At 46.1% G+C, this 24,686-nt stretch overlaps 1 protein-coding gene across 1 annotated transcript in view; it reads left to right on the top strand.

Moving 5' to 3' along the window:
• Positions 1–24,686, top strand: part of TCERG1L (transcription elongation regulator 1 like) — a 198,981-nt gene that overhangs the window by 3,866 nt on the left and 170,429 nt on the right. The gene's annotated exons all lie outside the window — the stretch shown is intronic.

The raw sequence follows: 24,686 nt of genomic DNA, 5'->3' as shown, positions 1-24,686 counted from the left end.
CTGCTTGGGAGATGGATTTGGTTCTATCTTTGGAGTCTAGTGACCTGAGAGAACATTTGTCCTGGAACAGACCCCATGAAATAATCTCCAGTTGAAAGACAACATAATAACCCTGTATAGCAACAAGAGAATAAAGGCATCTTATGAATTTTTAAGTTGACTTTAAAAATCACCTTAACATATGATCATATTGCAAGAGCAAATGTTACCCATGCCACAATTATCTTGCAACACCTTCCATTACGGGTATTTTATGACTTCAGAATTTCATTATCTCCCTTGTAATTTCCTACCTACCAAGACTGTCTCAGTGTGTAGCTCTAAAATTTAGCAATAAGGACCTGTACCTGTGGGTAGCTCATTGCTGGTTTGGGAGAAGTATTTGTTTTCCTCCCTCTTCTTCTGCCTTATGAGTCTAATTTGCTCTGGGCGCTATTTATCAATAAGTCAGAAAGAACACTCAACGCCAGTAAGTCCCCTACAGATGAGCAAGCTCAGTTCCGAGAGTGCATCCATAAGTCCAGTTTGTTCTTAAGTCCAACAAATTTAGCCTAGGTACACTTCCCTGGTGGCTCAGAGGTTAAGGTGTCTGCCTGGAATGCAGGAGACCAGGGTTCGATCCCTGGGTCGGGAAGATCCCCTGGAGAAGGAAATGGCAACCCACTCCAGTATTCTTGCCTGGAGAATCCCATGGAGGGAGGAGCCTGGTAGGCTACACTCCATGGGGTCGCAAAGAGTCGGACACGACTGAGCGGCTTCACTTTCACTTTCACCCAACTAACACGATGGGCTATATAGCACTGTGCTGTAATAGGTTTATGATATTTCCACACAAACCATACATTAAAAAAAAAACAAACAGAAAAAGTGGGGAAACCATCTTTAGCCTCGTAGGACAGTACCTTGAAAAGTACAGTCCTTCCCGTTGCCTCACCCCTGCTTATATTTTGCTTCTGGACATCCTGGGCTTGAAAGAAAGACACTGTGCCCCTGTCCTCTACCCAGCACGGTGCAGCAAAGTCCACAGAAGTGTGCCCACTTGCAGAGGATGCGCGCGTGTCAGCGCACGCCGCACACGGGCTGACTTACCTGACTGGATGCGTGAAGGCCCACGTCCGCATCTGTGGAGGTCGCCACTGAAGGGGCCTGTGTAGGGGCCTTACTGCATCTGTGTGTTCTCACCGGCTGAAGCTGTGATTCTTGACTGAGGCGTGCCTCTGCCCTCGTTATCATCTATCGCTGAGTTACTAGGGTCTGAGCAAGCATCGTACGTGTGCACATTTACTTTACACTAAGGTGGTCACATTTCCTTTCTAATTGAATCACGGCAAGAGAGGGTCTGAGAGCATGTAATATGCAAATATTCCAGGGCTTTGGCTGTCTCTTTGGGGCAGGGAAGTAAGATATTCTACCTTCCTAGTGCATTATCACTGCTGTCACCCAAGTAATCAGCACGTAGAGTTTAAAAAATAGTGAAATTAGTTCATTGTTAGAACAAAACCCTTGAGTGACCTTTCCTCTTGTCAGCTCACTCTTGAATATCATACTGACATTTGCATTATACCTGAATTTTCTTAGAAAACCCATACTGTGGGAATGCTAAATATCTACTTAGCTGAAGAAGCTTCTGGCGAATTATCACAGCTTTTCTATCATGGGGTGTTTTTACTTGCCATTTTGTGGCACATAGCTCATACTTGAAGCGTATCTCTTTAAATTTTACCTTCTGACATTCTGCGCTGTGTGCCCAGCCATTCAGTCTCCCCGTGGACTTAGGGTGACATGGACTCATGTCGCCCCGTGGAGCCCAGCAGGCTCCTCTGTCCATGGAATTCCCCGGCAATGATACTGCAGTGAGTTGCCGTTTCCTCCTCCAGGGAATCTTCCTGACACACGGATCAAGCCTGCGCCTCCCGCATCGGCAGGCGGATTCTTTACCACTGGCCCTACCTGGAAGCCGTTGACTTTTCTGACTAGGCTATATTAAAGGACGAAATAAGATAGTCACTTCTTACTAACATGATCGACTGTAGAGTAACTCCACCTCATCTTCCGTTTGTCAGGCCTCTTCCTTGGATTCTCGGACTGTTTTATGGAATTATGAACCATAAGACTGCAATACGGCTTACATATCTTTTGGGGAATAATGTATCTGTCATCAGAGCTATTTTACTAAGTCAAATGCTTTTGTTTTGAGATGGGAAGTTTCTGAAATGATATATGGAAGTTTGGATTTTTTGATACATTTCAAAATTCTTAGAAATTAGTAATCTGGAAAGTATGTGTTAAATGACCCTTAGTCCAAATAATGCATTTCTGTCCATGGGATTCTCCAGGCAAGAATACTAGAGTGGGTTGCCCATGCCCTCCTCCAGGGGATCTTCCTGACCCAGGGATCAAACTTAGGTCCTTTATACTGCAGGCAGATTCTTTACCATTTGAGTTACCCAGGAGGCCTGAAAATTCTTTCATTTAGGGGACTGTTGCTGACTGCTCCACTGAGAACTTAGAAAGGGGAACAAGTAAAGTTGGAAGGTAGTTAAAAGATATATTGTTTCAATTTTACCATAATTTGTGAGAAAATAGCAGATAGCCTCATTGAAACATTTTACATGTAAATTTTCGGGTATGTTGTTGAAAGTTACTGTTTTAAATTTTGTACTTAATATAAATTGATAAATTTACTATTTTGTTTTATATTAGATAAATTTATATGTTTATAAATATCAGTTCAGTTCAGTCAGTCATGTCCAACTCTTTATGACCCCAAGGACTGCAGCATGCCAGGCTTCCCTATCCATCATCAACTCCCAGAGTTTGCTCAAACTCATGTCCATCAAGTAGGTGATGACATTCAACCATCTCATCTTCTGTCATCCCCTTCTCCTCCCGCCTTCAATCTTTCCCAGCATCAGGGCCTTTTCCAATGAGTCAGTTCTTCACATCAGGTGGCCAAAGTATTAGAGTTTCAGCTTCAGCATCAGTCCTTCCGTTGAATATTCAGGACTGATTTCCCTTAGGAGAGACTGGTTGGATTTCCTTGCAGCCCAAGAGATGCTCAAGAGTCTTCTCCAACACCACAGTTCAAAAGCATCGATTCTTCAGCACTCAGCTTTCTTTATAGTCCAACTCTCACATCCATACATGACTACTGGAAAAACCATAGCCTTGACTAGAGGGACCTTTGTTGGCAAAGTAACGTCTCTGCTTTTTAATAGGCTGTCTAAGCTGGTCATAACTTTTCTTCCAAGGAACAAGTGTCTTTTAATTTCATGGCTGCAGTCACCATCTGCAGTGATTTTGGAGCCCCATAAAAGTCTCTCACTGTTTACACTGTGTACCATCTATTTGCCATGAAGTGATGGGACAGGATGCCATGATCCTAGTTTTCTGAATGTTGGGTTTTAACCCAACTTTTTCACTCTCCTCTTTCACTTTCATCAAGAGGCTCTTTAGTTCGTCTTCACTTTCTGCCATAAGGGTGGTGTCATATGCATAGCTGAGTTTATTGATATTTCTCCAGACAATCCTGATTCCAGCTTGTGTTTCTTCCATCACAGTATTTCGCATGATGTACTCTGCAGATGAGCAGGGGGACAATATACAGCCTTGACATGCTCCTTTCCCAATTTGGAACCAGTCTGTTGTTCCATGTCTGGTTCTAACTGTTGCTTCCTGACCTGCATACAGATTTCTTAGGGGGCAGGTATATCATATTATATATAGTATATTAATATGTAATCAACATATGAATATATTATATAAGTGATATGTTAAGTTATCTGTCTTATAAATTATGTTCAGAGTAAATCGCCTTAGGATCATAGATATATTTTATTAATGCACTTTAAATTCTTCAAAGAAGTGCTATTAGAACTCCAGGAGAACCAGGAGAGAGTCAGACCTGCCTTGCTTTAAATGGGGCTAGCAGGCCCAGCGCCTTTTCCTTTCTTGGATGGAGAGTGCCTTTGTGTAATGATCAGTTTTGACAACGGCAGAATGTACCATGAGCTCAAATGCTGTGATACTCAGAAGTGGCTTTTTCTGAATAAGCATGTGGTTTGTTGAAGTGAGTTGGAGGTTGGGGTGGGTAGGGATGTCGTGACCTCTGAGAATCCTGTTGATAGCACATTCTGCTGGTCTGTGGTTGGTTAAGCAGTAACTGTACCACAACAGGGTCTTATGTAATATTGGCACAACTTGAACGAATTGGGGTAAATCCTCTAAAACTGAATATGTGTTTTGAAGGAGTTCATTTTTATGTATATACTAGACTGATGTGTTGAGAATAAAAGTGGTGATTTGCTGTTAGACACAGACCTGAAGAGAGCCTGTTGGCCCCTGAGAAGCATAGAGTGGAGGTCAGTCGTGTTCCCGTCGCGCTCATCAGAGGCGTCTCCTCTCCTGCTGGCGATGCAGGCATGGACGCTGCAAGATGCCCTCCTGGCTCACGCTCTCCCAGGGCACGTACAGTGGTAGATGACCACCCAGCGCTGCAGTCCTGGGGGCTCTCTGCAGACATGCGTGGAGGGTCTCAGGAGGTGATCAGGGAAGGTCTCTGCGGGAGGGACGGGGTGGCGATATGCCTGAAACCCACGGAGATCAGAGAACTTGACCGGGGCGGGAGAGCCGGCCCAGGAGTGGAGCAGACAGTCACGAAACCCCTAGAAAATGTTCCATCGGCTGACAAGCCTCGGGAGAGGAGCGGCGGCGTGGGGGCAGCGGCGGTCCAGCTCGGGGCCGCTTCTTGCAAGAGGATCCTAGTATCGGGCGGGACCTGCTGAGTCCTGGGCCCTCCCCAGGGTGTCGGGGTTTTCCATCCTTTCTCGGCTCTGGAGCCGCGGTTTCTCCAGGCAAGTGTGAACCCATCCTCAGGAAGCAGAGCAGATGAAGAGGCGGCAGCAGTCCCCACTGAAAAATGAAGGCCAGCGTGCCACCGCATGCAGTGCTCCAGCTGTGCCAGAAACCAGTCTCCAGCGAACGACTTGGCGGCTTTCTAGGGGAGAATCCCTCATCACGGTGTGAATGGATTGCACTGGGAGGTACTCTAGGCCTCAGAGGTCGATGCAGGAGGGGTGAGGTTGCCCGGGGCTGGCACAGGCACGCCCTTCTGTTTGAAGGTCTCTGTGCTTGGGAGGCGGCCTCGTCCCTTTGTCTCTGCTGCCAGCATCTCCCTTCTCCCAGCAGCACCGGGGCCCTCTTCATCCCAGAGAGAAATGGACTTGCATCACTTCTGAGGATGGGGGGCTCATCACAGCTGGAGATGGGAGCAGGACCAGCATGGAAATGGTCCTTTCCGAAGAATCTCTGCTCTTCACGTCTAAAAATAAGGACTTCAGAGTCTTTTGAGCCATTCAGAAATACACCAACTCAGACTCAGCGTGTCAAGCTGGAGAATGATAAACTCAGCTTCTGAGCAGGAAAGACGCATGACATTATGTTTTGCTGGAAACTGGAGATTTGTCTAAAAGTTGTCTAGATCGCATTGCCCTTCGGCATGAGATCAAAAAGCCTGATTCTACCAATATCTTGCTGGGGAAGAAAAATACTGTGACTTTCAAAGAAGACTGGAGTGAGGGAGAGAAGACGCGGGATGTGGTGGAGCCCCGGAAACCACTCTGCTTCATGAAAGATGCATTTACTCAAAACATACAGAAGGAAGACAGATCTGGGAAAAGGCTGGTGCGCAGGACCTTGTAAGCATTTTGTGTAAATCAGTGCTTGGTTTAGCACTTTTCTTAATAAGAAGAAAAGAACGGTAGAGCAAAGCAATAAAGAAAAATCAACAGGGAGCTGGCGGGGGCGTGAAGTCGCATGGAAAGATGGCTTGGATCAGGTGACAGAAGATGATATGAAAGAATTCTTCAGCTCGCTTAGCTCTGACAGTAACCAGAGGTGGGATCACGACGAGGTGATGTGTGAGACAGAAGGCAAACGGCACATCAGTATTGATTTGAACTCCTTTAAAAGCAAGTCCGATACAGCAGATGTGCTAGTGTGGCCAAACCGGGAACCTGGCTCACTGTGTCTCGCTGCAGCTCATGAGTGGAGAGCCACTCTCTACAGGACACAGCTTCAGACCAGAGTGCAGCGTGAGATGTGATCCCCTGGTGGGGAAAACCTTAGAGAGTTAGGAGGGGAGAGAGCTTGTGGTCAAAGAAGTAAACGCCCAACAAGAAGCCACCATGCGTGTCAGCAAGGAAGATACATCCTGGAACCGCTGACGGAGCGCCTTCTTCTCTTCAATGTTCCCGCCTCGAGCTCTACTTCGTCTCACACTAATGCTGCTGGCATTCCACGTTTCTATGTTCTCTTGCTCATCAGTGTTTTCCTTATCTTTTTAATTTGTTTTTTGTTGGAGGAAAGGTGCTGTAGAATATCGTGCTGTTTTCTGCCGCACAGCCATTTGAATCAGTTGCAATTGTTTTAAGTTTAGCTTGTTGCTTAAAGGTTCAGCTTCTGCTTTTGCTTTTTAAAGGTGGATACTTATACTTCAGCTGCTGCTAAGTCGCTTCAGTCATGCCTGACACTGCGACCCCATGGACTGCAGCCCACCAGGCTCCTCCGTCCATGGGATTTTCCCAGCAGGAGTACTGGAGTGGGTGCCATCGCCTTCTCCGCTATCATGCTTCAGCATATTGTATTTGACTTCGTATTTTTGTGTGTTTTTTCTGTCATGTTTCTATTCCTGTTTCTCATGGTCTCTTGTTATTCCTTTGTTCTAGTCTGGTTTTATTCTTTTCCTGTGCCTTGTATGTTTGGTTTGATTTTATTTGTGTTTTATGTGGTGATTTGGAATCTGTTCCTACTGATTCTATTTTGTCAAGCGATTAACAGTAAGATTTAGGGGGGAAAAAAAACAGGTTAACTCTGTTTCCTCTAATTTTCAAATCATGACAACACTATCCCTTTAGAATTTTTTATAGAGTATGAAAAACTTGGGAAAACTTTATATCGTAAAGTTTTATTTTTTTCTCTTAAGTTTCCTCTGACAAATTAACCTAAAGCAGCAGCTAAAAATGGGGTGATGACAGGTTCCAAAATATCTGTAATTGTCAACATTTTTTTCAATCATTTAGAATATACGTAAATATTTGTTAATCTGGTTAAGAAGTGAGTGAAAAATTCTGAGAAGTTTTTTCTCCCCAAACTAAAGCTGAGAAAAATAACGGTAATCTGGATACATAACCTCAAATTATGCTGGTAAAATTGGGGAGAGGAGAAGTGAGACATGTGAGGATACAAAGTATTTCAAAATCCCTCAAATAGAATAAAAGAAGCTGAAACACTAGGGAACTCTCTGCACTGGAAGCCAGATAACAAGGTTATCCAAGACTGACCCAGGCCAAGGACTCCTGCCCTATAGCCAACCTTACAAATATAAGTAAAAGCAACAGCCGTCTGCCACTGGTGCAGGGCGGGCATGGAGAGTGCCCTTCCTCTGTGCTGCAGGAATATGGGGATCATGAAAGTTGAGGAGGCACGAATATTAAGACTTAGACACCCCAGAACTTACTCTAAGAAAAAGACGTTGTTAAAGGGCCTGTGGGACATGGCAGGCAATTGTGGCAAAAACAGTCAAACCAGGTCGACACCCAGGGACACCTTGGCAGAGGGAAAGGCGCGCCCATTCCAGGAGTCAGTCCTGTTGCTTCACCCTCTGCGGTCTCCTCATGACATCTGCGTGCTCACTCGGTCGTGTCCAGTTCTTCACGACCCCATGGACTGTGGCCCCCCAGGCTTCTCTGTCCATGGGATTCTCCAGGCAAGAGTACTGGAGTGGGCTCCCATGCCCTCCTCCAGGGGATCTTTCCAATCCAGGGATCAAACCAGCGTCTCTCCTGTATTGCTGGCAGGTTCTTTACCACCAGCGCCACCTGTGAAAATATGTGACGTCTGGCTTTGAACAAAACCTCACAAGACACACAAAGCAGGAAATGAAAACAGTGGTCAACAGACAAGATAAACAGTAGAACCAGATCCTAAGATGACGTAGTTTGAAACTATCAGTCAGGGACTTTGAAATAACTATGATTCATATCTTTATGAGTCTAATGGAAAAGGATGGCAACATGGATGAAAAATAGAGAATTTCATCATAGTAATGGAAAATATAAAAAAAGCAAAATGAAAATACTTGACAAAATAAAACCTGGTGTCATAAATGAAGAATTATTTTGGTGGACTCATGAGCAGAGAGTAGCAAGGAGAGATGAGAAGCCTTCTTAAGTAGACAATGCAAGGAAATAGAAAAAAAAAAAGAATGGGAAGCACTAGAGATCTCTTCAGGAAAATTGGAGGTACTAAGGGAGCATTTCCGGAGAAGGCAATGGCACCCCACTCCAGTGCTCTTTCCTGGAAAATCCCATGGATGGAGGAGCCTGGTGAGCTGCAGTCCATGGGGTCGCTAAGAGTCGGACACGACTGAGCGACTTCACTTTCACATTTTACTTTCTTGCATTGGAGAAGGAAATGGCAACCCACTCCAGTGTTCTTACCTGGAGAATCCCAGGGACGGGGGAGCCTGGTGGGCTGCCGTCTATGGGGTCACACAGGGTCGGACATGACTGAAGCGACTTAGCAGCAGCAAGGGAACATTTCATGCAAAGATGGGCACAATAAAGGACAGAAATGGTATGGACCTAACAGAAGCTGAAGATATTAAGAAGAGCAGGCAAAAATACACAGAAGAACTGTACAGGAAGTCTTAATGCCCTGGGTAAGCCTCGTGCCCACTTTGTGTCTTAACATTTGTGTCCCTTCAACTTTCAGTGATGGTCACTCACCTAGTGCCAGACATCCTGAAGTGTGAAGTCAAGTGGGCCTTAGGAGGCATTACTACAATTCTAGCTCAACTATTTCAAATCCTAAAAGTTGATGCTGTTAAAGTGCTGCACTCAATATGCCAACAAACTTGGAAAACTCAGCAGTGGCCACAGGCCTGGAAAAGGTCAGTTTTCATTCCAATCCCAAAGAAAGGTAATGCCAAAGGATGTTCAAATTACTGCACAATTGCACTCATTTCACATGCTAGCAAAATTATACTCACAATCCTGCAAGCTAGACTTTAACAGATGTGAAGCGAGAACTTCCAAATGTTCAAGCTGGATTTGGAAGAGGCAGAGAAACCAGAGATCAAATTGCAAACATCCATTGGCTCATAGAAAAAGCAAGGGAATTTCAGAAAAAAATATCTACTTCTGCTTCATGGACTATGCCTTTGACTATATGGTTCACAGCCAACAATGGAAAATTCCTAAAGAGATGGAAATAACAGACTACATTACCCGCCTCCTGAGAAACCTGTATGCAGGTCAAGAAGCAACAGTCGGAACTGGACATGGAACAATGGACTAGCTCAAAATTGGGAAAGGAGTACGTCAAGGTTGCAAACTGTCACCCTGCTTATTTAACTTAAATGCAGAGTACATCATGCGAAATGCCGAGCTGGACTGGATGAAGCACAAGCTGGAATCAAGATTACTGGGAGAAATAGCAACACCCTCAGATATGCAGATGACACCACCCTTATGGCAGAAAGCAGAGAGGAACTAAAGAGTCTCTTGATGAAGGTGAAAGAAGAAACTGAAATGTTGGCTTAAAACTCAACATTCGAAAAATTAAGATCATGGTGTCTGGTCCCACCATTTCATGGCAAATACATGGGGAAAGTGTGGAAACAGTGACAGATCATTTTCTTGGGTTCCAAAATCACTGAAGATGGTGACTGCAGCCACAATATTAAAGGGCACTTGCTCCTTGGAAGAAAAGCTAAGACAAGCCTAGACAGCACATTAAAAAGCAGAGGCATTACTTTACCAACAGAGGTCCATCTGGTCAAAGCTATGGTTTCTCCAGTGGTCATGTAGGGATGTGAGAGCTGGACCGTAAAGAAGGGTGAGCACCAAGAAATTGATGTTTTTGAAGTGTGGTGCTGGAGAAGACTCTTGAGAGTCTCTTTGACAACAAGGAGATCAAACCAGTCAATCCTAAAAGAAATCAGTCCTGAATATTCATTGGAAGGACCGATGCTGAAATTGAAACTCCAATACTTTGGCCATCTGATGCAAAGAACTGACTCATTGGAAAAGACCCTGATGCTGGGAAAGATTGAAGGCAAGAGGAGACGGGGACAACAGAGGAAGAGATGGTTGGATGGCATCACCGACTCAGTGGGCATGAATGTGAGGAAACTGCAGGAAATGGTGAAGGATAGGGAAGCCTGGCGTGATGCAGTTCACGGGTTTGCAGATATTCGGGCATGACTTAGGGCTGGACAAACACAAAATTCCAGGACTTGGTTTCACAAGTGAATTCTACCAGACATTCAGAGAAGAGTTAGCACCTGTCTTTCTGAAACTATCCCAAAAATCTGCACAGGAAGGAACATTTCCAAACTCATTCTATGGGGCCATTATCACCCTGACACTGAGCCAAACAAAGGTATCACACACACACACACTCAGATTACAGGCCAGCATCGCTGATGAACATAGATGTAAAGATCCTCAACAAAATACTAGCAAACCAACTCCAAGATATCACACACACACACACACACAGGTTACAGGCCAGCATCACTGATGAACATAGATGTAAAAATCCTCAACAAAATATTAGCAAACCAACTCCAACGATACGTTAGAAGGATCATACACCACGATCTATTCATTGGAAGGACTGATGTTGGAGGTGAAGCTCCAGTCCTTTGGCCCCCTGATGTGAAGAGCTGACTCATTGGAAACGACCCTGATGCTGGGAAAGATTGAAGGCAAAAGGGGACAACAGAGAATGAGATGGTTGGATGGCATCACCAGCTTGATGGACATGAGTCTGAGCAAGCTCCGGGAGTTGGTGATTCAGGGGGCCTGGTGTGCTGCAGTCCATGGGGTCACAGAGAATCGGACACGACTGAGCGACTGAGTTAAGAAGAGGAGAAGACCGTACTCCACAAGCTGTGAGATGCTGATGAAAGAGGCTGAAGACGCCACAGGCAGGTGGAGCGGTGTGCCGTGCTCTTGGTTGGGAGAACCAACATTGTTCACGTGACCATCCCACCCATGGGAACCTACAGGCTCAGTGCAGTCTCTGTCAAATCACCAGTGGCATTTTTCATAGAACTAAAACAAGAAATTTTAAAATTTGTACAGAAATGCAAAAGACTCCACAGAGCCAAAACAATCTTGAGAAAGAAGAGCAGAGCCTCCTCAGGCAGGTCTATTCTGAGGCATTTTATTCTTTTTGGTGCGATGGTTAAGCGGGATTGTTTCCTTGATTTCTCTTTCTGATTAAATATTTAAACGTAAGTTTGGACACTCTAAAATCCTTAGTTTAAAACATAGGCAGAATGCTCTTGGACACAAATCACAGCAACATCTTTTCTGATACACTTCCTAGAGTAATGAAAATAAAAACAAATCTAAATAAATGGAATCTAATTAAACTTAAGAACTTTTGCACAGCAAAGGAAACCATAAATCAAGCAAAAAGACAGCCCTCAGAATGGGAGTAAATATTTGCAAATAAAACAACCAACATGGGATTAGTCTCTAAAATATACAAATAGGTCATGCACTTCAATATAAAAAATAACCGAATCAAAACTCGGCAGAAGATGTAAATTAACATTTTTCTAAAGAAGACCTACAGATCGCCAAAAAGCACATGAAAAGATGCTCGACATCACTAATTATTGGGGAAATGCGAATCAGAATGATGGTTGCCAGGGGATAAGGGGGAGAGAGATAAATCTGGAGATTGGGATTTTTATAAAATAAATAGTTAGTGAGGACCTATTGTATAGTGTAGGGGGCTTCCCAGGTGGCGGTAGTGATAAAGAACACACTTGCCAGTGCAGGAGACATGAGACAGGGGTTCGAGCCCTGGGTCGGAAGATCCCCTAGAGGAGGCCATGGCGACCCACTCCAGTATTCTTGCCTGGACAATCCCATGGACAGAGGAGCCTGGTAGGCTATAATCCACAGGGTCACAAAAAGTCAGACACGACTGAAGCAACTTAACACACATGCATGCATTTGGGCATAGTACAGGGAGCTCTCCTCAGCACTTTATAACAACCTACTGGGGAAAGAATCTGAAAGATAGAGTGGATATTGTTGCTGTTTAGTCGCTAAATAGTGTCCGACTCTTTTGTGACCCCAAGGACTGGATTCCTCCAGGCTCCTCTGTCAGTGGGATTTCCCAGGCAAGAATTCTGGATGTGAAACTCAATCATGTCCGACTCTTTGTGACCCCGTGGACTATACAGACCATAGAATTCTCCAGGCCAGGATTCTGGAATGAGTTGTATTTTCCTTCTCCGTGGGATCTTCCCAGCCCAGGGACTGAGCCCATGTCTCCTGCTTAGCAGGCAGATTCTCTACCACTGAGCAACCTGGGAAGCCCAGAATAGATCCGTGTACGTCTATAACTGACGCCCTTTACTGCAGGTGCATGCCGAGTCACTTCAGTCATGTCCGACTCTCTGTGACCCTGTGGAGTGCAGCCCGCCAGGCTCCTCTATTCATGGGATTCTCCAGGCAAGATTACTGGAGTGAGTCGCCATGCCCTCCTCCAGGGAATCTTCCCGACTGCACCAGAAACCCAACATTGTAAATCAGCTGTACTCCAAGAAAGTTTTTTTGTAATTAATATAATTTCACTCAGTGATTCTCCTATGGCAAGTTAAATAAAGAACAAATATGTAGTCAGTTTATAACAACAAAAGGAGAAAAAAACCCCACAACTGCCCATGACTAAATAACTGGTTAAGTCAGTTAGCATGTATCAATAAAAGTGAGCACTCTTCAACCATTAGTAGAAGTGATTTGTAAGATTAATCAGACAAAAGAAAAAGTTTTTGTTTTGCTTTATTAATTTTTAGAAGCAGATTGCAACCCCTATGAGCCAGATGATGCCAGTTTTGAGAGCGGTGCACACACGTACTCATTCATACACATATATGAAACGTATCATTTACACATGTGATGAAAGATGGAAGGAAACATCAGAAAATGTAATGGTTATTTCTGGATGTTGGGATGAGGGGCCACTTTTATTTCCAATGATGCAGTTTCTTTCATTTCCCATTTGCAACGAGCATGTACTACTTATGCAGTACAGCATGCCATAAAATGCGTGAGAATGCACCTTTCTTCTTTGTGCTGTTGAAAACGAGAAGATTACATGCTGCTTGAGCCTCCCATTGGCTGCGTCGCTCTGACGGAATCATAATGGAGTCACATCCATCTGTTCCACGAAGAAATAGCCCGATACCAACGCCAAGCTTGATTGGCTTTTAACTGCTCGTTATATCTGGGGACTCTGATGCTGGGAAAGCATGAAAGCAAAAGGAGAAGGGGGCGACAGAGGCTGAGATGGTTGGATGGCGTCACCGACCCCATTGACATGAGTGCAAGCAAACTCCGGGAGATGGTGGGGGACAGGGAAGCCGGGTGGGCTGCAGTCCACGGGGTCACAAAGAGTTGGACATGGCTGAGAGACGAACAGCAGCAACAGCGTGTCTGGGGAAGGAGGGGTTCTCCGTCTGGAGCCACAGGGTCAGACGTCTGGAAGAACCTCAGGAAGAGCTCTTTTGTTTCCTCCTTGGAGCTGCCCCGGGGAGCCTCAGGGTCCAGCGTAGGCGAGCACTGACTTTCCCTGGCCACTGTGTCCACGCAGAGCAGCTGTCCTGGACCATCCGCTCTGCCTGCACCTAAGACTGTGCATCCGGATGCCGGTGACGGGCGGACGTGGAGTAAACGGAAATGGACTGGCAGGGCCTCCTCAAGAATCAGCTCGACTTTACTAGGAAGTCAAACTATGATGTCGCTGCTGTCCCTCTGCCTCAGCGCTCAAGCTGGGGGGCACCCCGAGCCCAGCGATTTCTGGAGGAAAAGAGATAAACAGCTCATCTTTCAGGTTCCCAATTTTACTTAGAAAGTTGGGGGAGACACACTGCTTTCCTATCACGGAAATCAGATACTTCAGTAGAAGATGAGCAGGCTTAGAGGTAACAGGAGGCCCTCACGGACACCTCAGGCCTGCTCCTCCCAGTTTGGGATCTGTCCTCCAGCCAGCCAATGTATTCACACCTTCCTCCGGCTGCTGAGAAATCGATGGGAGAGAATGCAAGAAGTACTGCAGGTGATGCTGTCTGGGAGAAATCAGAATACTTGCACGTGAGAAACATCAATCCAAAGACGTCTTCTAATAGGTCCTTCTGCTGTTCTTGTTTAATCTCTCGGTCGCGTCTGACTCTTTGCAACCCCCTGGATTGCAGCCCGCCAGGCTCCTCTGTCCGTGGGATTCTCCAGGCAAGAGTGCTGGAGTGGGTTGCCATGGCCTTCTCCGCTCTTCTTGCTGGAAGCTCTCCGCAGCTGTGTGACCTCGGGAGGGTTGTTTAACCTCTCTGGGCCTCAGCTTTCTCACCTGTAAAGTGCGGCTATTTCAGGAGTCCGCTGCATTATGGTTGCAGTGTTAGTGATCCCCACAAGTGGCTGACGTCCTCAGCGCATCTCTGATGCCAGCTCCACCCCCACTGCTCTGCAGAGATGTTCCCGACGTGATGCACCTACAGGCGCCTTCTTGGCAGTAATCAAGCGTGGCCACTTTATCTTTTCTACACTGTACCTCAAGGCCCCATCGCTATGAAAACTGGCTGTGCCCCCAGATCAAGTGGTAAATTATTCAGATATCAACTAGAGTTGAGAGATGGCCAAGATAATGAAAAAACTAAATGAGATTTGTGCTCATCAACGTGACTCATATCATTTTAAAGAACTAGGAGTTTATGTCCTGGTGATTATTTTTTTCCCTTGAATCTAAGGGTGACATTTCACACAGTAATGAGTCAGTTTGTCGAGACCTGAGCGTGTAAGTAACAGATCTGATACTGAGTCGTGGTATCAGTGCTGAAATGCCACTGACAAATGACGAAGGGGATGCCAGGTTGTATGTTAACTGTGTGTTTCTAAATGAAGCTTGATGATTACCTTACCTTCCTGTCACTGGAAGCTTCTAGATGCCAGTACCCATTCTAAAGCAGTATTCTCCACTGGAAATGCAGTGAGAATCACAGATGGAAACTAAAAATTTCTGATACTCATATTTTAAAAAGTGTCAGTTCAGTTCAATCGCTCAGTCATGTCTGCTGACTCTTTGTGACCCTACGGACTGCAGCTCGCCAGGCTTCTCTTTCCATCACCAGCTCCTGGCGCTTACTCAAACTCATGTCCAGAGTCGGTGGTGCCTTCCAACCACCTCATCCTCTGCTGTCCCCTTCACTTCCTGCCTTCAATCTTTCCCAGCATCACGGTCATTTCCAATGAGTCAGTTCTTTGCATCAGGTGGCCAAAGTATTGGCGTTTTAGCATCAATCCTTCCAAAGAATATTCAGGACCGTTTCCTTTAGGATGGACTGGTTGGATCTCCTTGCAGTCCAGGGACTCTCGAGTCTTCTCCAACACCCCAGTTCAAAAGCAGCAATTCTTTAGCTCTCATTTTTCTTTAAAAAGTATAACAAGATGTAAAATTCAGTCAGTTCAGTTCGGTTGCTCAGTTGTATCCAACTCTTTGTGACCCAGTGGACTGTAGCATGCCAGGCCTCTCTGTCCATCACCAACTCCCACAGCTTGCTCACACTCATGGCCATAGCGTCAGTGATGCCATCCAACCATCTCATCCTCTGTTGTCCCCTTCTCCTCCTGCCTTCAATCTTTCCCAGCATCAGGGTCTTTTCAAATGAGTCAGTTCTTTGCATCAGGTGGCCAAAGTATTGGAGTTTCAGCTTCAGCATGAGTCCTTCCAATGAATATTCAGGACTGATTTCCTTTAGGGTGGACTGGTTGGATCTCCTTGCAGCCCAAGAGACTCTCAAGAGTCTTCTCTAACACCACAGTTCAAAAGCATCAATTCTTTGACACTCAGCTTTCTTAATAGTCCAACTCTCACATCCATACATGGCTATTGGAAAACCATAGCTTTGACTAGATGGACCTTTGTTGACAAAGTAATGTCTGCTTTTTAACATGGTGTCTAGGTTTGTCTTAGCTTCTCTTCCAGGGAGCAAGTGCCCTTTAATGTTGTGGCTGCAGTCACCACCCTCAGTTATTTTGAAGCCCAAGAAAATGAAATCTGTTGCTGTTTTCACTTTCCCCATGTATTTGCCATGAAGTGGTGGGCCAGATGCTATGACTTCAGTTTTATGAATGTTGAGTTTTAAGCCAACGTTTTCACTCTGTTCTTTCACCTTCATCAAGAGGCTCTTTAGTTCCTCTTCACTTTCTGCCATAACGGTGGTGTCATCTGCATACCTGAAGTTTTTGATACTTCTCCCAGTAATCTTGGTTCCGGCTTGTGAGTCATCAAGCCTGCATCTTGCAAGGTGTGCTCTGCATTTAAGTTAAATAACCATGGTGACAATGTGCAGCCTTGACCCATACCTTTCCCAATTTTGAACCAGTCTGTTGTTCCATGTCCAGTTCTAACTGTTGCTTCCTGACCTGCATACAGATTTCTCAAGAGGCAGGTCAGGTGGTCTGGTATTCCCATCTCTTTAGGGATTTTTCACATTTTATTGTGGTCCACACAGTCAAAGGCTTTGGCATAGTCAATAAAGCAGAAGTAGATGTTTTTCTAGAACTGTCTTGCTCTTTTGATGACCCAACAGATGTTGGCAATTTGATCTCTGGTTCCTCTGCCTTTTCTAAATCCAGCTTGAACATCAGGAAGTTCATGGTTCACGTATTGCTGAAGCCTGGCTTGGAGAATTTTGAGCATTACTTTACTAGCGTGTGAGATGAGTGCAATTGTGCGGTAGTTTGAGCATTCTTTGGCTTTTCCCTTCTTTGGGATTGGAATGAAAACTGACCTTTTCTGGTCCTGTGGCCACTGCTGAGTTTTCCAAATTTGCTGGCATATTGAATGCAGCACTTTCATAACATCATCTTTTAGGATCTGAGATAGCTCAGCTGGAATTCCATCACCTCCACTAGCTTTGTTTATAGTGAAGCTTCCTAAGGCCCACTTGACTTCACATTCCAGGATGTCTGGCTCTAGATGAGTGATCTCACCATCGTGATTATCTGGGTCATGAAGATCTTTTTTGTACAGTTCTTCTGTGTATGCTTGCCACCTCTTCTTAATATCTTCTGCTTGTTAGGTCCATACCATTTCTGTCCTTTATTGAGCCCATCTTTGCATGAAATATTCCCTTGGTATCTCTAATTTTCTTGAAGAGATCTCTCGTCTTTCCCATCTTATTGTTTTCCTCTATTTATTTGCATTGATCACTGAGGAAGGCTTTCTTATCTCTTCTTGCTTTTCTTTGAAACTCTGCATTCAGATGCTTATATCTTTCCTTTCCTCCTTTGCTTTTAGCCTCTATTCTTTTCACAGGTATTTGTAAGCCCTCCTGAAACAACTATTTTGCCTTTTTGCATTTCTTTTTCTTGGGGATGGTCTTGATCCCTCCCGCCTGCACAATGTCACAAACCTCCTTCCATAGTTCATCAGGCACTCTGTCTATCAGATCTAATCCCTTGAATCTACTGGTCACTTCCACTGTATAATCATAAGGGATTTGATTTAGGTCATACCTGAATGGTCTAGCGGTTTTCCCTACTTTCTTCAATTTAAGTCTGAATTTGGCAATAAGGAGTTCATGATCTGAGCCACAGTCAGCTCATGGTCTTGTTTTTGCTGACTGTATATAGCTTCTCCATCTTTGGCTGCAAAGAATATAATCAATCTGATTTCAGTGTTGACCATCTGGTGATGTCCATGTGTAGAGTCTTCTTTTGTGTTATTAGAAGAGGGTGTTTGTTATGACCGGTGTGTTCTCTTGGCAAAACTCTATTAGTCTTTGCCCTGCTTCATTCTGTACTACAAGGCCAAATTTGCCTGTTACTTCAGGTGTTTCTTGACTTCCTACTTTTGCATTCCAGTTCCTTATAAGGAAGAGGACATCTTTTTTTGGTGTTAGTTCTAGAAGGTCTTGTAGGTCTTCATAGAACCGTTCAACTTCAGCTTCTTAAGCATTACTGGTCAGGGTAATAGACTTGGATTACTGTGATACGGAATGGTTTGCCTTGAAAACGAACAGAGATCATTCTGTCGTTTTTGAGATTGCATCCAAGTACTGCATTTTGGACTCTTTTGTTGACCATGATGGCTACTCCATTTCTTCTGAGGGATTCCTGCCCACAGTAGTAGATATAATGGTCATCTGAGTTAAATTCACCCATTCCAGTCCATTTTAGTTCGCTGATTCCTAGAATGTCGATGTTCACTCTTGCCATCTCCTGTTTGACTACTTCCAATTTGCCTTGATTCATGGACCTGACATTCCAGGTTCCTATGCAATATTGCTCTTTACAGCATCGGACCTTGCTTCTATCACCAGTCACATCCACAGCTGGGTGTTGTTTTTGCTTTGGCTCCATCCCTTCATTCTTTCTGGGGTTAGTTCTCCACTGATCTCCAGTAGCATGTGTGAAATGTTAGATTAACTTTAGTAATTAATGTAAAATTAGTTTTAGTAATATTTTATCTATCCCGGTATATTTATAGCACTGTCATTTCAGCATGCAATCGATAATCAATATAAAAGTATTAATGAGATAGTCAGATTAATTTGTTTCATATTGTCTTTGAAATCCAGTGTGTCTTTTACACTCAGCCCATCTCAAGTGCTCAGTTGCTGTGTAACTGGAATCCCCGAGTGGGACAGGGCAACATGGGAAGGTTTATTTACTTATTTATTGTTTATTTGTGACAATCTTAAAGATCTCTTTGTGAGTATATTTTAGCACGACCACTCAATAAGGTGTCAAGGTATTATTTCAAAGAAATTTAATTAATGCTCATGAATCTGTGACCTTATAAAAATAGTTAAAGCATCCATTTTTCCTATAACTAAAATATTTAAAAGGTGTAAACATATGGTGTCTATATGCAAAAGTGGCCTATCTGAATACATTTCATTTTCCCCAGCTTAATAATTCTTCATATTTGCTAGGTGTAGAAAAATTGGAAACTACCAAAATGTAGACGGAAGCAAAAAGTCGCCCACAGCTGCAGTACATATATGCTTGCAGACTTTGCTCATGTATCGAAGCTTCACCACACTTGACACACGATTGTAGCATAGTTTTGTGCTCTCCTGAGACAATATTTTAATACAGATTTCTTCATCTCAGTATAAACTAGCAACTGTCACCTTTAATGAATTTTTAAAAATCTGACTGATGAGTCAGTTTCATGTTTTCGCTGTCCATGAATACTCCGTAGGCAATTGAGCATCATTTCTTCGTAATAACTTCTGAGACTTCTTATAGAAGTCTTAATCTAAGTCATCGAAGGTTTTCACCTGCTCTAAAGCATGCAGGACTGCCTTGTAGAACTGCAGATGTATTGATCGGGAAGAGGACCTGCTTCTCCCTTTCCGTCCTCGAGCGCATTGATTTTACTTTTAAAATTCTGTTCTTACCGTCACTGTCTCGAGCTTTCTGTGCAGCTCCTAATGGAGGAGTGGCAGCAGGCGCTCTCGGTTCTCGCTCCCGGCGGATGCTCCTAAATCCTTCCCCTCTAACGTTGGCAGGGATTGTGGATTCTGTTAGCTGTCCATCACAGAGCTTGGAAAAGCGCGTTCCATTCCCAGTTTGCTAATGAGGACGTTTCGTTATCAGAATTTGGAGACTCCTGAGAAGGCTGGTCAGCCCAGTGGCCAGAACCACTTATCTCTCGGGCTGTGGAATAAGAAATGCCCATTAGAATACCTTTCTCAGATCACATACTCTTGTGGCCTGAAAGCCAAGAGAAGAGCTGGACCTGACCTGTCTCCTGAGAAACCTGCGTGCATGTCAGGAAGCAACAGTTGGAATCGGACATGGAATGATGGACTGGTTCAAAACTGGGAAAGGAGTACGTCAAGGCTATATATTGTCACTCTGCTTGTTTAACTTATATGCAGAGTACATCATGTGAAAGGCTGGCCTGGATGAATCACAAGTTGGGATCAAGATTGCTGGGAAGAATATCCACAACCTAATATATACACACGACACCACTCTAATTGCAGAAGCAAAGAGGAACTAAAGAGCCTCTCAGTGAGGGTGAGAGAGGAGAGTGAAAAAGTTGGCTTAAAGCTCAACATTCAAAAACCTAAGGTCATGGCACCTTGTCCCATCACTTCATGTCAAATAGATGGGGGAAAAGTAGAAACAGCTAATTGATTTTCTATTGGAGGGCTCCAAGATCGCTGTGGACAGTGACTGCGGCCATGAAATTAGAAGATACTTGCTCCTTGGGAGGAAAGCTATGGCAAGGAGGAAAGCTATGATAAACAAAGACAGTATATTAAAAAGCGGAGACATCACTTTGCCAACAAAGGTCCGTCTAGTCAAAGCTAAGGTTTTTCTGGTAGTCATGTAAGGATGTGAGAGTTGGACCATTAAGAATGCTGAGCATGGAAGAATTGATGCTTTCAAATAGCAGTGCTGGAGAAAACTCTTAAGAGTGCCTTGGACAACAAGGAGATCAAACCAGTCAATCCTAAAGGAAATCAACCCTGAATATTCATTGGAAGGACTGATGCTGCAACTGAAGCTCCAGTACTTTGGCCACCTAAGCAAAGAGCCAACCCCTTGGAAAGGATTCCCTGATGTTGGAAACGATTGAGAGCAGGAGGAGAAGAGGTGACAGAGGCTGAGGTGGTTGGTTGGCATCACCGACTCGATGGACACGAGTTTGAGCAAACTCTGAGAGATAGTGAAGGACAGGGAAACTTGGCTTGCTGTCATCCATGGGACGCAAAAGTCGGACACGACTTAGCGACTGAACAACAGCAATGTCTTCAAAAACACTGCGTCAGGAATCTCAAAATATTGTATGTGTCTCTAAAACTCCCTGTAGTTCAAGGCCACAGTTTTTACAATCATATTTGTTGAATGCATGTAAATGTGCTTTCAGTTAGAATTCTGAGAAACTTGAAAGCTTAAGGTCTGAATTTCTCGTTATTAGGTGCAGTTTAGGTGATGTAGATTTGGGTAAAATCTTTGTAAGTGGCTTTGTAAAAGGATGGTTTTTCTTTCTTTTTTGTGGGGGGTGGCAACATTTACCTTTTGGTATTGAAGGTGGCAAGCAGGGGCAGACCAGGTGTTTTGTACAAACTTAGTGTGTGCTTTGGAGAAGGCAATGGCAACCTACTCTGGTACTCCTGCCTGGAAAATCCCATGGATGGAGGAGCCTGCTAGGCTGCAGTCCATGGGGTCGCAAAGAGTCAGACACAACTGAGCGACTTCACTTTCACTTTTCACTTTCGTGCGTTGGAGAAGGAAATGGCAACCCACTCCAGTATTCTTGCCTGGAGAATCCCGGGGACGGTGGAGCCTGGTAGGCTGCCGTCTCTGGGGTGGCACAGAGTCAGACACGACTGAAGCAACTTAGCAGCAGCAGCAGCAGCAGTGTATGCTTTAAGGAAAAGAATACAAAGTCACCAGTAGGAATTAGGGCTGGAGCCTCAGGAGAGTTTGTTGAGCAAAGGCCCTGGAACTCTAGCCTCTTCAGCCCAGGCAGCCCTGCCCTTGGGAAGAAGAGAAATGTGAGTGCTTCCCTGAGAATCAAGTCTTGAATTTTTCCTTGTGATAATAACCTGCTGGTCTTGAGTTTTCCTTGTAGCTTCCTTGTTCCTCTGGCATCAACAGAAATGCCTTTTATGGAAACAACATATTATTCACTCTTTTAAGGAAAATAAGTATTCATTTCAGGCCGCATTATCCTCAGTAGAGGGGATATTTTTTTTGGTTGGAAATGAACCTTGGCTCTAATTGGCCTATTTGCATTCATTCTCCACGGTAGACAAACCTGCTCGTACATTTCCTGTGCCTTTTGGGCAACTTGGGGGAATGCATCAGAGACGTTGCTGCAAGACCTCGCCCGTGATGGGCACTCAGAAAGGTCTCCTGATTCAGGAAAAGGAAGACTGGAGGCACCTTGGGAAGCAGAGATGGGGTTCTACCATTTATCACAGAAGGAGGAAGGCAGATGACTGTGGGCAGAGTGTTGCCCTTGAGATCCTGAGAAAGAGGCACATGGACGTTGATGGATGAGAGAGAAGGCGTCCTCGGAGGACCATGCCACCTTGTAACTGCAGCGTTGTGTTGGACGCCGAAGGTCAGGACACGGATGTCGAGACAGGAGGGGAAGGGCAGGGGCCACAGCGTCCATTTGGATTCTGTGGATGACAAACTGTCCCTTTTGGACGGGAGCCCTGACCCCGGTGCCTCTGGCTGCAGAGCCTCCAGTGACAGGTCCCAGCACTGCTGTCCTGGGCTGGCCACAGGTGCCTCTGCAAAAGGCTACGCAGGTGGATGTGTGGCTGTGTCCACACAGAGAGAATGGGTGTGTGTGTGTGTGTGTGTGTGTGTGTATGCGTGGGCACCTTCCTGCAGGCATGGTGTCACGCGTAGCTTAGTGTTTAAGGCGGCAAGCTGCCTCTGCTCCGCCCGGGGACCAAGGGAGGCTGTCTCATCCGGGGATTCCTAGTGGAAACTCTGGATGGAAGGATGAGCTGCCCCCTAAGTGAGTGGCTTCCCCAGGCGATGAGCAGCAGAGGAGTGATCGGAAGTGGGTTTGGCTGCGTTTGCTTTGAGGGTCATGGCTGCCTGAGACCCACAGCCCTGAACGCATCTGTGTTTGATGCTTTTGGACCATGTAAGGCCAGCTTCCCTCATGCAGTTGGGCGGGTCTGTTGAAGCCTGATTGTCCTCGGGGACACAGGATGACCCGCCTTCCTCTTGGGTTCATCTTGACTTCCCATATGTTTTGTTTGGGGTTTTCATGGATTCCAGGCTCACGCAGCTGTGGTCTTCTCTTTGCATCGGGCACAGTAAACGTGCAGCCATCTCACCAAGTGTCACTTCTCCCAGGAACCCTTCACTTTGCTTTTGGCCCTGACGCTACAGGTCTTCTCTGGCCTTTCCTGGGGCTGCTGTAGGCCGCGAGCAGTCTGGGCGAGGCGACCGGCTCCCTGGAACTCCCTGGCAGGAATGACGGTTACGGGTGAATACCCTGCACCAAGCATCCTATGCTCCTGCTCCTGCCTGCTTCCTTCCCCGCCCCGCCCCCCGGCTCCTTCTGCCCCATCACAGAGCTGGTCGCAGGGTCTCATGGACCCTCGCTGGACGGGGCTTTAATAGGTCACATCCACACTGATCGCGCCACTGCTCAGAATCCCAGCACTCCCAGGAGACAGCCCCTGGACCAGGGCTCCATCCATACCCCCAGTGGAGACGTACAGTGTTTGAGGACAGGAGCCTCCGAGATAGGAACCGTCATAGGCGTGTCCTCGCCATCTGTAGCTGCTGCTGAAATGTGCTGCGCGGAACCATGGTTCAGCAAGTAGGGGGCCAGCACCTGTGCAGATGCCTTAAAATTGTAAGGAAGCTGATCGGCTTTTATTTGAGCGGGGACTACTTACAGACACCTTATAAGGCCCTTGCCGTGGACGGGCCTGAGCTCCCCAAACCCTCACAGCCTCTGTGACTCAGGAACAGCATCTTCCCCGCCCTGGGGGACCCTTGTTTCCCGGGGGGGCTGGGCTGGCTTCCAGGGAGGCAGTGTTGAACCAGACCACGCGGGCTGCCGGACTCCCTGGTCTGCGTGTGAGAAGGGCTGCTCCCTGCTGTTCCTGCATCAACGAGGGTGCCAGTCCCCAACCCCGACGGACACTTTGATTCTGCAAACTCACGTTTTCATCTCACCAGGGTATCAGTTCTACAGGGACCCCTATTTGCTGAACCGTGGTTCCGGGCAGCACATTTCAGCAGTAGCTACAGATGACGAGGACATGTCTATGACAGTTCCTGTCTCGGAGCCTCCTGTCCTCAAACACCGTACGTCTTCACTGGAGGTATGGATGGAGCCCTGGTCCAGGGGCTGTCTCCTGGGAGTGCTGGGATTCTGAGCAGTGGCGCGATCAGTGTGGAGGGGACCTATGAAAGCCCCGTCCAGCGAGGGTCCATGAGACCCTCAGACCAGCCCTGTGACGGCCTCACACCATCCCCTGGGGACTCAGGGCAGCACCCACTGCTGGCCGGGGCTGAACGGAAAGGTGGGTTGGCGTCTCCGTTACGAGGCAGTCAGTCGTCTTAATTTCATAGCGAAGAGACACACGAGCAAGCAGGAAAATCCCTGAAAACCGTCAGCTCGTCGATGGCGTCACTGTCTAAGCGCGTCTCTGTAGAGAGAGATGGGGCTGGGCATCATCCCTGGGCTTCACAGCTGCCGTGGGAGGTGACGAGACCCGTGAGGGGAGCCTGTAAGTCCTGTGTGCCGAACGTAATGGAGCAGCTGGACAGCAGCTGCTGGGTGATGGGCAGGTTGTGTCGGTTAACGTCGCAGCGAAGCCCTCCCCACGCCTTTTGTTGCTGTGCAGACACACAGGCCGTGTCCTTTCCAAGGTCACCGAAACCTCGGGCTGCCTGGGAGGAATGGAATCCACACGCTGTGACTTTCACAGGGAAATGCCTTTGTTTCCAGGCAGAAAGTTGTGTTTTTGCCACGGCCACCGCATTCCGTAGAAAAAAAGTCTTTTCAGGGACAGCCGCGTGCACCCTGGACGCTGCACGGGGCAGGTGTGGCCCGCTGCCTCTCAGGTGGCCCCTCTAGGGGTAAACCCCGAGGCT

Source organism: Capricornis sumatraensis, chromosome 23 (genome assembly GCF_032405125.1).
Source record: "Capricornis sumatraensis isolate serow.1 chromosome 23, serow.2, whole genome shotgun sequence".
Lineage (NCBI taxonomy): Eukaryota > Metazoa > Chordata > Mammalia > Artiodactyla > Bovidae > Capricornis > Capricornis sumatraensis.
Note: the sequence above shows the minus strand (reverse complement) of the source record. Positions and strands in the feature narration are given on the sequence as shown.